Source organism: Scyliorhinus torazame, chromosome 9 (assembly GCF_047496885.1).
Source record: "Scyliorhinus torazame isolate Kashiwa2021f chromosome 9, sScyTor2.1, whole genome shotgun sequence".
In the NCBI taxonomy this organism is placed as follows: domain Eukaryota; kingdom Metazoa; phylum Chordata; class Chondrichthyes; order Carcharhiniformes; family Scyliorhinidae; genus Scyliorhinus; species Scyliorhinus torazame.
Genome location: NC_092715.1, coordinates 144,053,418 through 144,076,775, shown reverse-complemented (window position 1 = coordinate 144,076,775; position 23,358 = coordinate 144,053,418).

Below are 23,358 nucleotides of genomic sequence, written 5' to 3'. Positions count from 1 at the left end.
TGAAAGAGAGACTGTGACCATGCCAGTCCCAGCACAATCAGACCCAGAGACCATGAAGGCATGTACATTAGACAAAGATACATATGAGGTACCTGAGAAGAAAAGTGAAACGGAATGTTCTTTGGAAAATAGTACAATGTCGATAGAAACATTGGATCCTATATTCGAGACCATACATATGGGAGAATTTGGGGGTAATAAACAAGGTTCTGCAATGTCTGGGGGAAGATTTAAAATTCCAAAGAAGAAAAGCCCAAATGAAGGACAACGGCAAGACAATGACAGTCCACCGACATGGTGTGCACCACCAGATGAAAACTCTGACAATTTACCCAACCCTAGTGAACAGCAAGCTGCTAATGAGGATCTATCCACGGGATGTGAGACGAGTGACGACAGCATCCCACTTCCCATGCAAAAGGTGCAAGGTGACAGACCTCGCCTAGTGCGTACCGAGGCACTCGACAATCACGGTGGGACCACTGACGACTGCGGTGGCGGCGCACCGCTTCCACCCTCGATGGCTCGAGCCTCTCCACTGGTTGGTGCATTCCTGCATGTTCCGCCTCCAGAAGTGCAGCTTCAGGGAATCTCGGCTGCGTCCAGTGAACCTGTTGGGACTCCGGACGGGGAGCATCGACGGAAGGCAGACCGGACTCCAGATGGGGAGCAGCCAAGCGCTGACTCTGATTTGCGCACGCCAGACCTTGCTCCGGACGGGCGGTGTCGCGGCCTCGGTGATGGCACGCTCAGGGTGACGGCGGATGCCACGGCGACAGGGAATGGATCGCGTGGCAGTCCCACTGGGTCGGCAGTGGCGACCAGCACCAGCGGTCCAAGACGGACACACCAATTCGCGCCATCGCCAGACGTTGATGCGAGCAACAATTCTCTCTCCAAGGCGACATGCTTCGACGTTTCTCTGCGGAGTCGCCCTTCCGGCACAGCAGGTGGCCGGAACCAGCGTGCACGGTCTCGGCCAACTTCCACATCTGGCACAGTCATCGCCTTGCATGATATTAGTGATGGTGCTACTTCGATGGCAACGACCCATCGGCTACAAGATGCCGTCCACCACAAACATAAAAAGAAAAAAAGACTCCACCTTGTTCCTGGCATGCAGGGCGGATGGATTGGTGCGTAGGCGCAATCAGCGAGCTTTGCGCCGCCTTCCACGCTCGCAACTGAACCGTACGCACACGCCGGATCCTCCACTGGTTCCCAAGGATGACTTCGTGGAGATGCCACGGATCATGCCCCTTCCATCGCCACCAGAACCAAACCACAGCCAAGGCAACAATAACAAAGATGTTGAATGTTATATTTGCACGAATGAAAAACCAAGCACTGCACGAAGTACAACAAATGGAAAAGTAGAGACTTCGGCAACAGCATCACCTCCAACAGTCCAAGGTGAACCAGTGTGACCCCAAATCTCCACAGCTGAACCGGCTTAAGGACCAGCCTATTCTTGAGGCGGTCACCCATTAGACTGGACTTATAACGCTGTTCATACGTTCAAAAAGTCAAACACTTCTGTATTATAACCTGTTGTTGTTTATCGTTCCAGATATCGTCTGACCGGACCACTGTTCAAGTTGTTTTTTTTTCTCGCATTCATGTTTTGTTATGGTACAACCTTGTTAGTGTGACGCATCCGACATCGCCCCATGTAAATAGTTACGTCATATACACACGCTGTACACAACACACGCACACACTCTTAGATGCACTCACGACACGATTATATTTATAACCACGTAGGCACATATCTTTGTAAAAAGGGGGGATGTCATGATATTCAAACACACACATCATGATAGACACACCAACAGACAAATCAGAACACACAACACCACAACCAATCACAGAAAGATATAAAAGCACAAACACGACACCCGGTGGTCAGTATTAGCTGGAGACGAGGACCAGGACAGATCTGCTACACGACACGCTCAGGGAGACAGCACGTGCAGAGTATCCAGAATGAACTGTATTATAAGAGTTAAAATAAAATAGAGTTGTACCACATACAACTGTGTTGGCTCATCAGTGCACCAGAGAACCCAACACCACAGAGTGCAAATTTGTGAACTTTCTGAGTTTTGCCTAAACATGGTACAGTTACCTTCACTTACACCAGCCAAGGTTATTGCAATCAGTGATGGGCAAATAGGGGCGGGATTCTCCAAAACCCCGCTGGACCGGAGAATCGGCGGGGGGGGGCGGCGTGAATCCCGCCCCGACGCCGGCTGCCGGATTCTCCGGCACTGGTTTATCGGCTGGGGCGGGAATTGCGTCGTGCCGGTCGGGGGGCCGTAGGCAGTGGCCCCCCCGGCGATTGTCCGCTCTGCGATGGGCCGAGTGGCCGCCCGTTTTCGGCCAGTCCCGCCGGCCTAAATCAAACAAGGTCCTTACCGGCGGGACCTGGCTCTGCTAGCGGCCTGCGGAGTCCTCGGGGGGGCACAGGAGGATCTGGCCCCGGGGGGGCCCCTACGGTGACCTGGCCCGCGATCGAGGCCCACCGATCTGTGGACGGGCATGTACCATGGGGGCACTCTTGCCCTTTGCGCTGGCCACTAACGGTCCGCCATGGCTGGCACGGAGAAGCACTCCCCTGCGCATGCGCTGGGATCACGTCAGAACACGCTGGCGCTCCCGCGCATGCGCCAACTCACGCCGGCTGGCGGAGGCCTTTCGCCGCCAGTTGGCGCGGCGCCAACCCCGCCGTCGCTGGCCTAGCCCCTGAAGGTGCGGAGGATTCCGCACCTTCTGGGCGGCCCAGACGCCGGAGTGGTTCATGCCACTCCTCAGCGCCGGGACAGCCCGCCCTGCCGGATAGCGGAGAATCCCGGCCTTAGTCCTTTTCCATTCTCATAAATGTTAATACCAAAGTAGCTGCTTGTACTGTATTGGAATCAGTGAACTCAGCCCTTTGTACTTTGTTAAAGTGATTTCCATGGCTGCTTCATCCACTGTTATTTTACAGTTTGCACCAACAATAATGGCGACAGCGGCAAATGTGATGAGGAAGAGGGCAGAATCTGCATGAAAATTCTCAATGCTTATTCCATAGTTTTAAAATTGTGGTGTGCCACAAAGCAGCATCCAATATAAGCCAAATTCAAACGTCTTATGAAAAGTGACAAATACCTGATGCTGAGCCAGGTAGCAAAAAGACAATGCAGGTGCAGATCTTCGCAGAGAAAAGTGAGAAAGCAATGTTGCACACTGAATTGCAATACAATGAGGTGTTGTATAATGAAGTGAGAAGTACCTTATCCATGTGGATTAAATCCACCAGGGTGCCCGGGCAGCGGGGTTCGCTGCCATCGCTGGGATGCCCCGGGTCGAGGGAGCAATAGACGGGGTGCATGTTGCCATATGGACACCTGTGGCTAACAGGCCGCTCTACACTAACTGAAGGGGGTACCACTCGATGAATATCCAGCTGGTCTGTGACCATCAGCTGCGTATTGTGCACGTCTGCACCTGAAACCCGGGCAGTGTATACGACTTCTTCACCTGGCACAGTCAGTAATTCCTGACATGTTTGAGGAGCACCCCCCTTGGCTGAGGGGTTGGCTCCTGGGTGACAGAGGTTGCCTGTTGCGACCATTGCTGATGACACCTATCTGGAGGCCACAGACCGACGCGGATACCCGCTACAACGACGCCCATACAGCAACCAGGAGTGTGATTGAGCGGTGCATTGGCATCCTGAAAGCACTTCAAATGCCTGGACCTCTCTGTAGGGGCCCTCCAGAACAACGCTGAGAGGGTCGCCCGCATCGTGGTGGGCTGCTGCATCCTCCACAACATCGCGCAGCAGAGGGGAAATATGCTGGAGGAGGAGGAAAGACAGGCCTCGTCCAACGAGGAGGATGTGGGGGAGGGGAACGATGAGCAGGACACGGGGCCTGGCTAGGCACGTGAGGCCTCACAATGTCATCGCCAGGGCCAGCATGCACGGGATGCTCTGATCGCCTCCAGGTTCACCAACTAGGAGGGAGGGGGGTTTCTGGCCAGGGGCACGGACACCGTATCCTAGACATACACCCCTCACCTTCCACACCGCCAAACCACCCACTTGCACACCCCTCCTTTATACATACCTGCGGCGCTACGAGCTGTGTTGGCGGTGACAGCAGGTCTGGTCCATGGGATGGAGGATTATAACAATCCGCTCTGCGATGAGCTCTGGTGCTCCACATCATATGACAATGTCTGACTCACGGCCAAAGTAGCACCTTCCACCTGGATGATCCCTGCATGCGAGCTGCATCATACGGTCCCGTCAAATCCCTGGGGTGGGAATGCTGGGGACGGGTTGGGGCATGGGGGCATGAAAGGGAGGGTGTGGTGCATGGTACCCCCACAGGGCATGCACACTTCCCCCGCCGGTCCGTCCCCCCACCCCTCCCGGCCATTCCAAATCTGCCCACACCCACACCCATCAGACAGAGCACCGAGGCAGGATTTAACAGTGTTAACAGGTGTTTATTGTGGAGAATTATACATACAATCTGTGCCCTAACTTCTATAACTGAACTGTGCCCTGCACCCATGCCAACCTAACTGGTGTCCAACTTTCTGGCCTTACAGGCCCAAATACTATGCCTAGGTGGTTTCGCTTACAGTGCAGCAGGAGCGGAGGCAGCCTGCTGCAGGATTTACTCCCATTTGGAAGCAAGTGGAAGTACTAGCGAGAGACAGCATGGTTTTGTGAAGGGGAGTTTGTGTCTCACTAACTTGATTGTGATTTTTGAGGAAGTGACAAAGATGAAATTAGGGCAGTGGATGTTGTCTGCATGGACTTCAGTAAGGCCTTAGACAAGGTCCCTAATGGCAGATTGGTACAGAAGGTGAAGTCACACAGGATTACAAGTGAGCTGACAAGATGGATACAGAACTGGCTCGGTCATAGAAGTCAGAGGGTGGCAGTGGAAGGATGCTTTTCTGAATGGAGGACTGTGAGTAGTGGTGTTCTGCAGGTTTTCTTTCTTCTTTGTTTTCAGCATCTGTGGAGAGAGAAGGGAGCAAATGTTTCGAGTCAGGATGACTCTTTGGAGAGATGGAGATAGGGTCAGATTGTTGTGTGGGGGGCATAGAGCATTGGTGCTGAATAGATAGGCGTAGTTTGAAAAAGATGTTGTGGACAGGAAGGCAAAGAAAATGGAAATGAGGGTGATTAAGGCTGGGAAGGGTGCTGATAGTGGCACATAAAGAGATTAGAATGTGTGAATGGCAGAACAAAGGTAAGCAGCATGTCAAAGGGCAACTAAGAACAGGGAGCAGATGGCCCAAGTGGGGTGGGGTGGGGGGAGGCGGGACAATGGTGAGGGAAAAACAGGTAGATGGTCCACCCTGCTGGGGCACATAAGAACTTACTATAAAGGCCAGCTCGGACAGGGATATAATGATTTGTATATCGGCAAGCTAGTGAAGGGTTAATTATTACTTCTCAGTGTAATTGAAACACGAGAGGACACCATCATTTCTCAGTATATATCAGACCTCAGGGAATACTGGGTAGTTAGCAAAGGAGAAAGCCTTAGAACAGCACAAGGAGAAGATTAGATTAGAGAGAGTTAACACGAGAATATGATTTGTGACTGCTTTATTATTGGTTACTGCTGGACAGATTCAATATTACTTTATTATTAATTATAACTCAGTAGTGTGTGTGAACTTCATTTAATTAATCATGATCCAATAAATTAGTTTTGTTTAATGATTGGTGGTTTCTTTGTCATCAACTCAGCGGACCATTCTGGATCAACAGACAAACAACAACGACATATTACCACCAAATATAATATAACAAGGCATGTTGGTTGTCCCAACTGGACTGCACTCTGTAAATATATTCGCTGCCGTGGGCAGATTTTAATGACAGTAAATAAATGAACATTCACCTTACTGCTTGGCTTCCTGGGTCTTAATACTGGTATCAAAGTAAAATAAACTTTAACTTGCCCCTGGGTCCTTCCCTGGCCCCCTCCCCTGCTTCCCATGAGACTACCTCGGAGGAGAGCTCAGAGGATGCCACAGTCGATGCATCACAGCTGTCATCCCCATGCTACACCACCACAGAGACACGTACCTTGGTGGGAAATGTTAGTGGTCAGGCTTCTGCAATGCAAGCTGGTGAGAACCACACAGTTTCTGATGTGCAGCAGGTGAAGGCAGGAATCCCAGGCAAGATAGCAGTTGAAGGGATGCTGGATCCCAGGACTCAGCTGGGTCCCAGTCAGATTCTGAGCCTCTGGAACAGGGTTACCTGGAGCTGATGGAGATGTTAGGGAATGGCCGGGACACTGAGAGGGAGATGTCTGCGACATCTCCAGCAGGTCCATAGCCGATTGGAAGAGTCCCAGAGGCTATGGGCACACATGTCGCCGGCTATGCGTGGCACCGAGTCAACACTGCTAGGGCGGTGACAGCAGTGGAGAGCTTGGTCCACGACGTCAGCAGCATACGTGTAAAATGTCCACGGCATTGCGCAGTCGGTGACAGCCATGGCTGCGGGTCTTGGCAGACTGCACGATTCAATGGGGGATGTGGCCAAATGCCAGGCTGACCCTGATGAGGTCTCGCTCAACATGTCCCGCTCTCAGATGGGAATGGCCAAAGCGTTGCAGAGATTGTCCCAGTTACAGGTTGGCATTGGCGAGTCACTGCAGAGCACGGCCCGTCACTGAGGAGCATCGCTGAGGACGTCAACACCGTGGTGCAGACATTGGGGAGCCACGAGGGCTGAAAGAGTCAGATGATGCAGAGGCAGCTGGGGTTTGAACCAGTTACCCCACCATCTCGAGGTGATTGCCAGAGCCATATGAGCATTAACCAGGGGGAGGGGGAGCTGGGTGGCAACCCGGACCACTGGCGACAGTGGTCACCAGATCCCCCCGAATTCCACCCCTATGATGAGGCCGCATTTCTCAGCCAGTACCTGGACCAGGAAGGCATAGGTGTGCATGTGCCACCGACAAGCATGCTGGGGATCTCCTGCCCTAATGAGCCCAGCGGATGCGTGCCAGGGGTGAAAGGCCATGGGACAATGTAAGCAGCAGGCTGCCTCCACCTCTGATGTGTATTCTGGGGCACAACTAGATGTAGTGGTTGAGCAAGGAACGCCAACCAATCTGAAGATCATTGAGGGAACTGGGGGCGTGAGGGTGGGTGGGGGATAAGGAGTGGAGTGTGCATTGGGGGGGAAGGGGAGGAGGCTTTGTGTGGGTTTGGGATCGAGGAAGGGTAGGGATAGTGGTGCGGCACTATCAGGATAGTGTCATGTGAGAGTACCCTTTACGAAATGGGTGCTTAAGAAATGTACCTTTAAGAAATGGAGCTGTTCATGTTACTGGAGTGATGTCAGAGTGTGGGTGGAGCTGAGCTCCACTTCTGCTTTTTAGTTTTCAGTTTGAGAAGAGCTTGGGTGCGTCTGTGTTTTTCAGGGAGCTACATCTGAAGTCTGCCATCCAAAGACTATCTTAATAATTTGGTGAATTCAGAATTATAAATGATTTCAGTATTGAATGTAAACCCTGATGTGCTTCCGTTTAGAGAATTGTTAAGTTTTTGGACGTTAAAAGAACAGCATACAGATTACTTAGTGTTGTATTCTTTGGGGGGTGTATTCGATTTACTAGTTGCTAAAATATTCACTGTTTGTTTTAAAAAGGTTAACTTGAGTTCATAGAATAAACATTGTTTTGTTTTAAAAAACCACTGGTCTATTTTCTGCTGTACCATACCTGTAGAGTAGGCCGTGTGCTCCCCTACCATAATCTATTAAAAGTTGTGGGTCAGGTGAACTCCATGATACACTTTGGGGTTCTCTAAACCCTGGCCCATAACAATTGGAGGCTCGAGGGGATAAAAGTCTATCGATTGGATTGGCTAAATGAACTTAAAGACAGTGAGGGGTGAGCACATTGTGGTTGCTTTTCAGGTGTGGTATTTTAGTTTAAGTGGGGAGTGTGCTGTGGACAATGGCTCTTTCAGAGGCTCAGAAGTTTTGGGGGGCGGAGACTGTCAAACGCAGTACCTTACGGACAGAGATTAAAAGCAGACTGTTAGATTTGGCAAAAACATTGCAGTTAACATTACCTGACAAAATGTGAAAAGGTGAGGTAATTATGGCGGCGGCTAAGCATTTAAAGTTGCCTCAGATACAGTTTGACTCATTAGAAATGGCAAAGGTCCAGTTGCAGATTAAGCAACTTGAACATGAGAAAGAATTAAAGCAGGTTGAATATGAAAGAGAGCGAGAGGAAAGAGAAAGAGTGAGAGAGGAAAAAGAAAAGGAGAGCGAAGAAAGGAGAAAAGAAAGAATAGCCCTAGCAGAACAAAAAGAAAGAGAAAGGGAGATACAGATCAGGGAAAAAGTTAAAGAGAGAGAGTTTGAAATTCAGAAAATGGCCATGAAACATGGCAGTCAGTTAAAATTGGCAGACGTAAAGGGAAACGTACAGTTGGATGATAGTGATAAGGATAGTGAGAAAGAGCATCAAAGTCGAAGGCTTGGTGGGAATCTATTTAAATATGTCCAAGCATTGCCAAGGTTTGACGAGAAGGCGGTAGAAGCCTTTTTGATTTCATTTGAGAAGGTAGCTAAACAAATCAATTGGCCACAGGACACGTGGGTATTACTGATTCAAACAAAGCTGGTAGGTAGGGCTAGTGAAGTGTTTGCATCACTACCAGAGGAGATATCTGGGACGTATGAGGAGGTGAATAAATCCATCTTGGGTGCATATGAACTAGTGCCTGACGCCTACAGACAAAGGTTTAGAAATTAAAGGAAAGAATTTGGTCAAACATACGTGAATTTTGAAAGGCTCAAACAGAGTAATTTTGATAGGTGGATGGGGGCTTTGAAAATAGATCAAACGTATGAAGCTCTCAGAGAATTTATAATTTTGGATGAGTTTAAAAATTCAATTTCTGATGTAGTCAGAACTCATATGGAAGAACAGAGGGTTAAAACTGTGAGATTAGCAGCAGAAATGGCAGATGATTATGAATTAGTTCACAAATCAAAGCTTGCTTTCCGACATCAGTTTCAGCCTGTGAGGGATAAAAACTGGGGTTATGAGAAATACTCAAGTAGTAAAGGTAAAGGTGATCTAATGGGAGATAATGAGAGTGTACCTCAGATTTAAAAAGAAATCCAGGAGAGTGGAAAAGAAATGAAAAGTTTCAAATGTTTTCACTGTAATAAACGAGGCCATGTAAAGTCACAGTGTTGGTGGTTGAAGAAAAGCACTGGGAAGGCTGTAGTGGTAAAACAGGATAAGACAGTATAAGACAGGATAAGACAGTATCCCTGTTAAAATGGGAAAGGAAAGCCGAAGTGAAGTGAAGGAAGTACAAAACATTGTACAGCCTGATGAAGAGGTAATTGATAAGAAGGTGCCAGATGTCTTTGAAGAATTTACTTGCGTGGGTAAAGTTTACTTATGTGTATCAGGAGGAGTAGGTAAAGAAGTCACAATTGTAAGAGATACGGGAGCTAGTCAATCTTTAATGGTAAGAGATGAGGAGTTATGTAGGTTGGAAAGAATGTTGCCAGAAAAGGCAGTAATATGTGGAATTCAGGGTGAGAGGAGTAGTGTTCAATTATATAAGGTAAGATTGGAAAGCCCAGTGAAGAGTGGTGAAGTGGTAGTAGGAGTAATAGAGAAACTATCTTGTCCAGGAATACAGTTTATCTTGGGTAATGATATAGCTGGATCGCAAGTGGGAGTGATGCCTACTGTGGTTGATAAGCCAGTGGAAAATCAGACAACTGAAGTGTTGAAGGACAAATATCCTGGGATTTTTCCGGATTGTGTAGTAACAAGGTCGCAAAGTCACAGGTTAAGACAAGAGGAGAAATCAAAGAGTGAAGATAAAGTTGAAGTGCAATTATCAGAAACGATTTTTGATCAGATGGTTGAAAAAGAACAAGAACAGGTGGGGGATGAGGTGGATATTTTTAGTTCAGGAAAATTGGCAGAGTTACAACAAAAAGATATAGAAATAAAACGGATGTATCAGAAAGCGTATACAGAAGAGGAATATGAGTGTATACCAGAGTGTTATTACCGTAAAAGTACTGTCTTGATGAGAAAATGGAGACCTTTACATATGCAGGCGGATGAAAAGTGGGCAGAAGTTCATCAAGTCATATTGCCGGTTGGGTATAGAAAGGAGGTGTTGCGAGTTGCACATGAGGTACCAGTAGGTGGTCATTTGGGAATAAGGAAAACTCAAGCTAAAATCCAAAAACATTTTTATTGACCTGGACTACATAAAGATGTAGTTAAATGTTGTCAATCATGTCACACATGTCAAGTGATAGGGAAACCTCAAGCAGTGATAAAACCAGCACCCTAATACCCATTCCAGCATTTGAGGAACCTTTTACAAGGGTCCTAATTGATTGCGTAGGACCGCTTCCTAAAACAAAAGGTGGGAATCAATATCTTTTGACTATAATGGATGTGTCTACTAGGTTTCCAGAGGCCATTCCAGTACGTAATATTACAGCTAAAAAGATTGTGGAGGAGTTACTTAAATTCTTTACTAGATATGGACTACCCACAGAAATACAATCGGATCAAGGATCAAATTTTACCTCAAAATTATTCAAAGAAGTTATGGATAGCTTAGGAATAAAACAATTTAAATCAACTGCGTACCATCCAGAATTGCAGGGAGCGTTAGAAAGGTGGCATCAGACATTAAAGACAATGTTGAGGGCTTATTGTCAAGATTATCCAGAGGATTGGGAAAAAGGAATTCCATTCGTACTGTTTGCAATTAGGGATGCTCCGAATGAGTCAACCAAATTTAGTCCTTTTGAACTAATTTTTGGTCATGAGGTAAGAGGACCACTTAAATTGATTAAGGAAAAATCGGTGGGTGAGAAATCGGAAATTACATGATTGGATTACGTGTCAAATTTTAGGAGACAGCATTTAAAAGTTGCACAAAATGTGATGAAACGGGTCGCGGACAAGATATCCAAAGTTCGTAGTTTTGTCAGTGGAGATAAAGTTTTAGTGCTGTTACCAATGGTAGGTGAACCTTTAAAAGCAAGGTTTTGTGGACCTTATCAGATTGAAAGGAAATTAAGTGAGGTGAATTATGTGGTAAAAACATCAGATAGAAGGAAGTCTCACCGAGTGTGTCATGTGAATATACTTAAAAGGTACTTTAAAGGGAAGGAGAGAAAAAGGAGGTTTTAATGATTCTAACTCAAAGTGACGAACCAAATCCAGATGACTGTGAATTTGACATACCTCAAATTAAATTGGAAAATAAGGATGTTCTTAAAAATTGGGATAAACTGTTGGGTTATCTTCCAGAGGAAAAACAAACTGACTTGAAAGAGTTATTGATATCACATGCGCAAGTTTGTGGAGATAAATTGGGAAATACTAAAATGGCTATACATGATGTAGATGCGGAAAATGCTGTTCCAATCAAACAACATCCATATAGACTTAACCCTTTAAAATTGGCACAGGTTAACAAAGAGATTGAGAGTATGCTTAAAAATGGCATAATTGAAGTGGGTTGCAGCCAATGGAGCTCACCCATAGTGATGGTACCTAAACCAGACGGTACCCAACGGTTGTGTGTGGACTATAGAAAGATTAATGCAGTTACAAGAACGGACACTTATCCTATCCCACGTTTGGAGGATTGCATTGAGGAAGTCTGCTTTTATTGCCAAATTGGATTTACTTAAAGGTGACTGGCAGGTACCTTTATCCGAAAGGGCAAAGGAGATTTCAGCTTTTGTGACTCCAGATAGTATATACCAATTCACATTTATGCCATTTGGCATGAAAAACGCCCCAGCCACATTTCAACGGTTAACTAACGAAGTTGTTTCAGGATTACCCAATTGTGCTGTAAACATCGACGATCTGGTAATTTTCAGCCAGACATGCAAAGACCATTTAAAACATCTGATGGCGTTATTAGATCGACTTCAGGAGGCTGGTTTGGTGATAAACCTAGCCAAAAGTGAATTTGGAAAAGCCAGAATCACTTTCCTTGAGGAGTTTTCGATACCCTCGAGACAAATGGAAATAATGCGATTTCTTGGCATGAGTGGATTTGATCGATCATTTGTGCAAACGTTTTGTGGCGTGATTGCTCCACTGATGGACTTACTGAAGAACCGTCGCAAAGTTCAATGGACAGCAGACTTTCAACAAGCATTTGACTGCCTGAAAACTGTGATAACCAATGCTCCTGTGTTGGAGAATTGCAAGGGACTCTATGATCAGATTGAACTAAATTATCTGACTTTAAACAGAAATGCCGTGCGTAGAGAAATGGATGGATCATGCAGAGACCTTCTTGTTCAAAGCGACTGTCAATCGAGACGAATTTCAGTTGAAGGAAGAAGGAAAAAAATGGACTATATTATTGCACCTGTTTGCATGTGTTGTTTTTTTTTAAACGAAAAGTATATTTACTGTGTGCATTTCTTAAAGGATGGTGAAAAGGTGAAAAATGAAACCATCTTGAAGTTGATGGGTTTTTTTTTCTTGGGGGGAAGGTGTCATGTGAGAGTACCCTTTAAGAAATGGGTGTTTAAGAAATGTACCTTTAAGAAATGGAGCTGCTCATGTTACTGGAGTAATGTCAGAGTGTGGGTGGAGCTGAGCTCCACTTCAGCTTTTTAGTTTTCAGTTTGAGAAGAGCTTGGGTGTGTCTGTGTTTGTCAGGGAGCTACATCTGAAGTCTGCCATCCAAAGACTATCTTAATAATTTGGTGAATTCAGAATTATAAATGATTTCAGTATTGGATGTAAACACTGATGTGCTTCTGTTTAGAGGTTTGTTAAGTTTTTGGATGTTAAAAGAACAGCATACAGATGACTTAGTGTTGTATTTTTTGGGGGTGTATTTGATTTACTGGTTGCTAAGAAATTCACTGTTTGTTTTAAAAAGATTTACTTGAGTTCATAGAATAAACATTGTTTTGTTTTAAAAAACCACTGGTCCATTTTCTGCTGTACCATACCTGTAGAGTAAGTCATGTGCTCTCCATACCACAATCTATTAAAAGTTGTGGGTCAGGTGAACTCCATGATACACTTTGGGATTCTCTAAACCCTGGCCCATAACCATAGTGGGACACTAGTGTACACTTGGATGAGGAATATTAATATACCCTCAATGCAACCTGTATGAAGCCTCTGGCTCTTTGTTCCATGATGCGGGCCGACCACCAGTCCCATCCCACCAGACATCCCCCCACCCCCCCCCACACCGATATGCCCTGCCATGCATACATGGCTGCGGACATGTGCCTGGGGCTAGGGCCCACTTCCTGAGTGATCGAAGGTTGGCTGATGCATCTGTGGGGTTGCCTCTCACAGTGTTCAAGCACAGTGTCCATGGATCAAGGTGTGATTGGGATGCCAGGCAATGAGCCCCACATGCCACATGGCCTGCCCACCTATGGGTATCCACTTGGGATGTGTGAAGTGCTCACTTAACCACAATTGCCAATTCCTTATTAGCAATAGCCGTCAGCCACAAGGCCAGAGGCCTCTGCGGTCAGTATGAGTTATGGGTGGTTGGTGGGGCAGACAGGCAGGGGCTAGGGTTGTCCCTGGTACGGAACCACATGGCACAGGGGTTGGCATGGTGGACCCGTGCAGTCTGCCCCCCACACCGCACTGTCCCGCAAGGACACCCCCAGCCCCGTTACCCCAAGCCCCCCATGGGGGCACATCCCCAAACACAGGGGCAGCACGCCCAGTACCCGCTGGCTCATTGCCTGTGAGCGAATATGGCTGCTCACTGCCTTGGCTCCCTGCAGCAGCCCATCCGTCAGGTTCACGTTTTTCAAAAGTAGTGCTAATCGATCGCAGCATGACCACTTGCTGGGGTGACCACTGAATCATGGGAGGCCATTATATATGGAGTGGCTCCCATTAATTGTATGGAAATAGGGCTTAAGTGGTGATTATTGGTTTCTCGCCACGTTACTGCGAGGTCCTGATTTTTCCTATGGGAGAGGGCCGATTGCATCGCAAATGGTTTGGCGCTCGGTGCGGTTCTCGTTTTCCACCTCTTCCACTATTCATCAGCCTCGTCTCGCTTGAGCGAGAGAGCTATGAGGGCAGAGAATCACGCCCATAATTTGTTATTTAATTTTGACCATTCAAAAGTCTGGTGCTGGACATTACAGATAAGAATCATATACTTAAAGCTTAAATTTCTTATCTGTGGTCTACTTACTATTTCTCTACTCTGCTACTTTTTTAATTCATTCATGAGATGTGGGCATCGCTGGCTAGGCCTGCATTTATTGCCCATCCTTAATTAACCTTGAGAAGATGGCGGTGAGCCACCTTCTTGAACTGCTGCAGTCCATGTGTTGTAGGAACATCCACAGCGCTGTTCGGAAGAGAGTGCCAGGATTTTGACCCAGTGACAGTTAAGGAACAACAATATAGTTCCAATTCAGGATGATGTGTGGCTTGGAGTGGAACTTGTAGGTCTGGTGTTCTCCCATATATCTGCTGGCTGAGCTTGTGCGTTTGGAAGGTGCTGTCATTAGTCTGCCAGAAATCTGGAGGCTGATGAAATTATACAAATCTTTTTGGGTATATGATTTCCATCTTTGAGTAAGTCTCAACAATCTCTATTTTCTCAGTCTATGCTGACTGCTGCTGGTGTGCATTCTGTTTTGATGTGCTGTTCTGTAAAATTAAAAAAATTAATTTATTTTTTCAAGACTATCTTTACTGTAATGCCAATGCAAAATTTGTGTAAACTTCAGACTGTCCAAATTCACTTTCATTTTTCAGCACAGCTGGTCATCCACCATTTTATTTATTAAGTCAAATCTAGAATAACAGTATCAGACAAGTGAAAAAAAAGAGCATTTAGTTTCCTGCGATTCTCCGACCCGGCGGGGGGTCGGAGAATCTCGCCCTCTACCTTGATCTCTTTCATTGGTGAAGTGAGTGGGAAAAATCATTTAGATATGTTGAAAAATTGAATAGGAATGTAGAGCTGAAGGAGTTCTATTTACATCGGTGCTAAACACCACCATGGGAAGTATAGTTTTACAAAGAATTAAACTGAGTCATTACATTATAATTGCCCATAAAGCAGAAATTATGGTGCAAAGCATTGTGCAAGAGGTGAGTATGAAACACACACAAAAATATTAAATAAAACGCAAAGCACTAGAATTAAATATGGTATTGTGCACAATGTTGTTGTTGATAATGACATTCTACTTCCCATGTTGGCACAGAAAGAAGTAGAATGTTTTAATTGAAATTTTCCTTCAAAACTTTCCTCCCTGTGGTCAGATTCAGTCCAGTGACTGCTTACGGTATAGATTTCTCATTCTCTGTTCTGTAGCTTTTGAGAGTTATGCACGTTAACATTTTTTTGGGACTGAAGGCTAAATTTGAATACCAGCATGATTTGGATGCTAATTGGTTTTTATGTGTGTTTCAGTCAAACAGTTCACATGTTGCCGTGTTACATAATTTAGCTGTGCTTAATAAATATGTAAATATTTGACTAAATCAAATTCAGGTTAATTTACTTAATTCATCATAATTTCTTGTTTGGGATAAATGGTCAGGCCTGACAAATGCAGAGGGCAACCCTCCATTGTTTATACAGTATTTATGAAATGTGTGTAATAATATTGAAACTGCTACAAATCCAGCTCCATATCCCAGACGATAGTTACATTTTATATTTGACATCTTTAATGATGGAAATGGTGGTATAATTATAAATTTCTGTTGGACTCATAGAATTGTGCCCAGGATCTAAAATTACACGTTATTAATTCCTAAATATAATAATATTAAAAATGCATCTTCATGCCATTCATTCCAGTTCACAGGAGAAATGACTGGAATTGAAATATTCAATTTGATATCATTACATATACATTAGCTTTTGTTTTGGCAAATGAAATTCTATTTTATTTTGTCAATTTGTCATGAAACACAGCAACATTTTGAAAACAAATGCTGAATAAACTTTATATCTAAACTTAATAAATGAATTACTTCTTCGTATAATTTACAGTGCAGAAGGAGGCCATTTGGCCCATCGAGTCTGCACTGACACTTGGAAAGAGCACCCCACTTAAGCCTACACCTCCACCCTATTCCCGTAGCCCAGTCACCCCACCTAACCTTTTTGGACACTAATGGGTAATTTTATCACGGCCAATCCACCTAACCTGCACATTTTTGGACTGTGGGAGGAAACCGAGCAGACACGGGGAGAAAGTGCAGACATCGACAGGCACCCGAGGCTGGAATTGTTTTTAACCTGTTTCTTTAAAACAGTGTGGAGGAAATTTATTGGGCAAGAATAGGTCAAAAGGGGAGTTCAATTCAAAGAAAAAAGAATCATGACTGCAACTCAACCTGAATGGAGTGACATTCAGGTTTGAATGAGATGTGTCTGGTTGCATGTGAGTAACCTGAATGCTGGAATGAGCACCATCACTATTGGAGGTGGGTAGGCACTGCACTCATAATTTAAGCTGATAATTGGGTGCAAAGGGGTTTGTTTCACAGGATTGTAACATTCCTTCAGATTTACGCCTCCAAGAGCCCTTTCTGGGACGTGGGAAACTGACCAGTAAAAAGGTGGGTTTCGAGTGGCCTTCTTGGAGTGGGGGGGGGGTCCAATAAATTCAGATATCCCAAATTCAAGGGATGGAATTTTGTCAGCGTGGGCAGCATGCTAACATAATAGTTAGCACTATGGCATCACAGCGTCAGGCTCCCAGGTTTGATTTCCGCTTGGGTTATTGTCTGCGGAGTCTGCACGTTCTCCCCGTGTCTGCGTGGGTTTCCACCGGGTGCTCCGGTTTCCTCCCACAGTCCAAAAATGTGCAGGTTAGGTGGATTGACCTTGCTAAATTGCCCTTCGGTTAGATGGTGTTGCATGGTTACAGGGATAGGGTGGAGGTGTGGGCTTAAGTAGGGTGCTCTTTCCAAGAGCCGGTGCAGACTCGATGGGCCGAATGGCCTCCTTCTGCACTGTAAATTCTATGATTCTATGAATTCTATGATTGTCAGTGACATGCCATTCACGGCGACGTATCCTGAAGTATGCGCCATTCCTGCTCTCTTGCTTTTTGCCTGTTTCCCATACAATTACAATTAAAATTGAAGGTGCCAACAGCATGCACGGGAAACGTGTGGATCCATGGCAGGGAATGAATTTCAGTGGTGAAACACACCTTCATCTGACGATGCTTTGGGTGCACTATTAGAGAGCTCCTGGCCAAATAGGAAGGTTCAAAATCACAGCCTCAACTTTCCTGCACAATTCCATTGCCATTAACGTAAGTCTTATTGAGAACACAAAGGTGTTTTTCTCAAGTTTAAGTTGCACTGGTAAATAATTTCAGGTACATTGGTTTCACTCTACCCTGTGTGCATCATTGTTATTGGTTGAGACTCATTTAGTCAGGGAGCTAAATGTACTGGCATGCCTCATAGTTAGCACTCAGTAAAGGTTACAGGAGCGTTACGGAAATTGTTTTCTTGTGGAAGAAAAAGTATTGTCCATTTTTATTCACTTCATATTAGTGTTCAGTGTTGTACTCAGCAATCTGTGGGACATGGTTGAACTTGCAGGCTCAGCTGATAATCCATTCTATGCATTGTAAAGGAAATTGAGATCACTCTCAGTCGGGATAATTGAAATGTTCCAGGTGAATCCATGCCCAGGAAGGACCTGTCAGGCAACACCCTGAAATGGTTCCACATTTAAACTATATTGATACCGCCCTTTAGGTCCCTTATTTTCTTACCTTAACTGCCCCCGCCACCACCTCAACCATACCCAGGATGCCATGTCCTTCCCATTTCACTCCTTCATGGCTTTGAGCAGATCTTCTGTCCTCTTTTGGATCACTCCTCCATTCTTCCATTCACCCAATCCCACTGTACAAAAAACCCCTATGACCACCTGGTGCCGAGCCGCAATGGAAACTGCCATTCTTCTGCTCCCTGTCCTTGTGCTGTCGACACAACTTCACAAAACCAACTGTTGCATGCCGCCTTGAAACAAACATGAACCATTGGACAGAACATTGAATACAGGTGTTGGGTCGTCTTGCTGACATTAGTAAGGCCACACTTGGAATACTAAAGGACATTATTAAACTAGAAAGTTCTGGTCACCCAATTATAGAAAGGATATTATTAAGCTAGAAAGAGTGCAGTAAAGATTTACTAGGATGTGACCGGACATGATGGTTTGAGTTACAAGGAGAAGCTGGATAGACTGGGACTTTTTTCCCTGGAGCGTAAGAGGCTTAGGGGTGATCTTATAGAGATCTATAAAATAATGAGGGGCATAGATAAGGTAGATAGATAATCAACTTTTTTTACCAAAGTTAAGGGAGTCTAAAACTAGAGGGCATAGGTTTAAGGTGAGGGGGGAGAGATACAAAAGGGAGGGCAGCACGGTGGCGCAGTGGGTTAGCCCTGCTGCCTCACGGCGCCGAGGTCCCAGATTCGATCCGGCTCTGGGTCACTATTCGTGTGGAGTTTGCACATTCTCCCCGTGTTTCCGTGGATTTCGCCTCCACAACCCAAAAGATGTGCAGGCTAGGTGGATTGACCATGCTAAATTGCTCCTTAATTGGAAAAAATGAATTGGGACCTCTAAATTGATAGTAAAAAAAAGAGATATAAAATGGTCCTGAAGGACAATTGTTTCACACAGAGGGTGGTGAGTGTCTGAAACGAGCTGCCAGGGGCAGTAGTAGAGGTGGGTACAATTTTGTCTTTTAAAAGGCATTTGGACAGTTATATGGGAAAGATGGGTACAGAGGAACAGGGGCCAAATGTGGGCAATTGGGACTAGCTTAGTGGTAAAAGCTGGCAGCATGGACAGGTTGGGCTGAAGGCCCTGTTTTAATGCGAAAAACCTCTATGACTCTGTGACATGACTCTCGTCTGCTGCTGACTTTATCTTAAAGGTAAGACTTAATTGAGAAAAAGGTTTATGCTAATGAGTATTCATGATATGCCGATCTGTGTGCGGGCCTGTGCCGTGGGGGCAGTCTATTGTTCTGCGTCGGCCGCTGTGGTCCTCCGCGATGGCCGACTCGGAGATGAACCCCCCCTGTGCAGGCGCTGGGATGACGCTAGCACACGCTGGCGCTCCCGCGCATGCGCCAACTCACGCCGGCGGAGGTCTTTTGGTGCCGGTTGGCATGGCGCCAAGCCCCTTCCCCGCCGGCCGGCGCGGCGCAAACCACTCCGGGGCCGGCCTAGCCCCTGAAGGTGCGGAGGATTCCGCACCTTTGGGGCGGCCCGACGCCGGTTTGGTTCACGCCACTCCTCGGCGCCGGGACCCCCCGCCCCGCCGGGTAGGGGAGAATGCTGCCCTATGTTTAAATTCTTCCTTCCAAAGTGCATAACCTCACACTTTTCCACATTGTATTTCATTTGCCACTTCTTTGCCCACTCTCCTAGCCTGTCCAAATTCTTCTGCAGCCCCCTTGCTTCCTCAATACTACCTGGCCCTCTACAGATCTTTGTATCATCGCCAAACTTAGCAACAGTGCCTTCAATTCCTTCTTCCAGATCATTAATATATATTGTGCAAAGTTGTGGTTCTATTTGCTGCTGCTTTTATCTCCGCAACTCAACCTGATGTTGGAAGATCAAAGTTTGCATCCCACCTAATTCAATATCCCACACGTCACCTTTCCCACTCTTATGGATGGCATACAATCCCCCTTATCCACCTGCACTGCGCTGATCTGACACGATGACTAGTTCTGGGCTTTCCACCCACAACCCCATCCCTTGCTTGGAAACTGCCTATACATTAATATCAGGGTCAATGTAATATCCATGTAGTGCTCAGGCAGAACATATTGTTCATATACATATAAACATAACTCAATTCAGATTTTCCTGCACAATCGGAGAAGAAGTATTATGTTATCAGAGGATAAAGAGATTGGAAAAAAAAATAACATTTATAGTTGTAAATTATTTTCCGGAAATCAGTAGTTGAGGGGCCTCATATTAAACGTCAGTACTCCAGGTTTTTTTTTAAGTAGACTTGCGCTGCGGTGCAGGCTGCTGACAGAACGCTTAGCAGAGCCCCAATACTGGCTTGCACGCTTTAGCACTAAAAACTTAATGTATCTATTAATTTTTCACGTTTGATCTTAAAAGAGGCTCAAAGCACATTTTAAAACAGGATTGTGTCTGTTTTAGTGCAGAGTAAGAATGATTGTGGGGCTGCTGACGGCCTCTTGAGGCTTGTTGGCTGCCTGGCAGCATTCACGCTTATGGATTTGACTATAATCTGGGATGATCTAATTTAACTCATCTCAGCAGTTGGGCAGGCTCAGACATAAAACTGAAATGTCAGAAGGTGGTCGCTTGAGCAATAAATCTTTAAAACCTTAAAAGACAGACTTGCCAGTGAACTACACAGACAATGGCAATCATTTAAGAACATTTGAGGTATAATCAGCGACAACAGTAGATGATGTGTTGATGTATTGTTTATATTTTATTTTGTTCATCCAGAAATTTTAGTTGTGTAAAGTTCTGAAAATTTGCCAAAAGTAAGGTCATGCTGCAATTGCTTGTCAAGTGAAGGGTAAGTATTGATTTTGCAAGCTGAAGTTAGACTGGAAGCATGTTTTCAAGTTGAGATGATCAAGAAACTTGATCAGCAATTGAACAGCTATGGCAATATCTTTGAAGACAGTTATAATAATCTTTATTGTCACAAGTAGGCTTACATGAACACTGCAATGAAGTTACTGTGAAATCCCCTAGTTGCCACATTCCAGCGCCTGTTTGGGTACACAGAGAGAGAATTCAGCATGTCAAAATTACCTAAAAGTACGTTCTTTCGGGACTTGTGGGAGGAAAGAGGAGCACCCGGAGGAAACACAAGCAGAGACGGGGAGAATGTGCAGACTCCGCACAGACAGTGACCCAAGCAGGAATTGAACCTGGGACCCTGGCAACAGTGCTAAACACTGTGCTACCGTGCCACAAGGGTTAATACAACTTGCGATTTCTGTGGGAGCTTTCAATGGTGTTGGAGAAGGATGCAAAATGGGAATGGTGTAAAACACAACCAGGGGCGAAATTCTCCCCCAACGACGGGATGTCCGCCGACTGGCGCCAAAGCCGGCGCCAATCAGACGGGCATCGCGCCGGCCCAAAGGTGCGGAAGGCTCCGCATCTTTGGCGGCCTAGCCCCAACATTGAGGGGCTAGGCCGACGCCGGAGGGATTTCCGCCCCGCCAGCTGGCGGAAGTGGCGTTTGTTTCCCCGCCAGCTGGCGCGGAAATGCGGTGCATGCGCGGGAGCGTCAGCGGCCGCTGTCAGTTTCCCAGCGCATGCGCGGGAGCGTCAGCGGCCGCTGTCAGTTTCCCGCGCATGCGCAGTGGGGAGAGTCTCTTCCGCCTCCGCCATGGTGGAGGCCGTAGCGGAGGCGGAAGGGAAAGAGTGCCCCCACGGCACAAGCCCGCCCGCGGATCGGTGGGCCCCGATCGCAGGCCAGGCCACCGTGGGGGCACCCCCCGGGGTCAGATCGCCCCGCGCCCCCCCCAGGACCCCGGAGCCCGCCCACGCCGCCTGGTCCCGCCGGTAAATACCAGGCTTGATTTACGTCGGCGGGACAGGCAATTCCTGGGCGGGACTTCGGCCCATCCGGGCCGGAGAATCCAGCGGGGGGGTCCCGCCAACCGGCGCGGCCGGATACCCGCCCCCGCCCAATCTCCGGGAGCGGAGACTTCGGCGGGGGCGGGATTCACGGCAGCCAATGGCCATTCTCCGACCCGGCGGGGATCGGAGAATGACGCCCCAGATGTTCATGATGCATGTAACAGAAGCTTAACCAGTAACGCTGGACTCATTGATTGCAACAAAAAACATGACCTGAAATTAACGAGTGATACTTCAAACTATGGAGTTGGAGCAGTGTTCAATCATGTCATGGATGATGGCCAAGAGATGATGGTCACAGCATTCACGTTGTGTACATTAACCAAAAGGTGAATGTTACTATGTGCACTTAGAAAAATCAGTGCTTGGAATCATCTTCAGAACCAAAAACTTCAATGAGTTTTTGTTGGTTTGACACAGGGGTGTACACCATACTAGCATGTCAGATTTTCAACCCCTGCAGACAATGGATATTGGAATACAACCAGCAATGGTGGCCTTCCTCCGAGTTGCCGCAGCCCTGGGGTATGCACTGCGGCTGTACAAACTGGAGTTGCTCAAGGAGGAAGAAGCTGCAGCCGCGGAGCCTGCCCCAGAGGAACTGGCATCAATCCCCTGGGAAACACCCACGACTTCCGTTCCGTCTGGTCCCCATTTGTAGAAACCAGTACTGACCAATGCTCGCCCGAGGTCTTCAAGGCGAAAGGATAGAGCATGAAAGATTAAGAAGGTTGAGGATATCTGAGTGGACACTAGCGGGGTGGCAAGAACTATCTGTAGCTAGGGACAAAAGAAATATCAAATGTTCAGAAATAAATTATATAACATCTGATACATGCGATGCCTTGGTCACATTATTCTCCATAGTAGGCCTATTAGGCCTAAATCCCATCCCGTGTTGTCCTCCGCTCCCCCCATCCCCGGGCACAGTGACCCAAGATGAAATGACCCAGGACAGGGTACTTGGGGAAGGGGAGGGGGGGGAGGGGGGGTGGGGAATTGGTGGGAGGGATGGGAGTGGGGATAGTCAATTGGGGAAGTTGGGTGAGGTGGTGATGAACTGACAGACAAAGCCTTGTCCTATGAGAAGTGAGTGAGGATGAGGGTTGCCATGGCCCTCCGGGCATTCCGGACCCTCGCTGCCATAGCTGTTCTCCATCCTCCAGCACCTGAGGGTCATCCCCAGACTTGTTCCCCATACCCTCCTGGTCCGGCTCCTCCTCTTCCAGGTTGCGGAGGGCACAACAGACCACCACAAAGTAGGCGACCTTCTGGGGGGTGTACCACCAAAGCGTTCTAAGCATTGGAACTGCATTTTGAGCAGTCTGATGTACCGATTAATAACAGCACGGGTGGCCTCGTTATATCGGGTGTCCGCCTCAGTCTCCGGCCTCCATAATGGCGTCATCAGTCAGAACCGCAGTGGGTACCCCTTACCCACCAAGCGCCAAACCATCATTCTGGGATGGTCCTTGAGGATGCCGGGAATCTCCAAGTAGCTGTCATAAATACTTCCTGGTAAGTGGGCACACATATACATGATCCTGAGGTGGTGGTCACACATGAGTTGAAAGTTCAGGGAGTGGAACCCCTTCCTGTTAATGAAGGGCACTCCCTGATG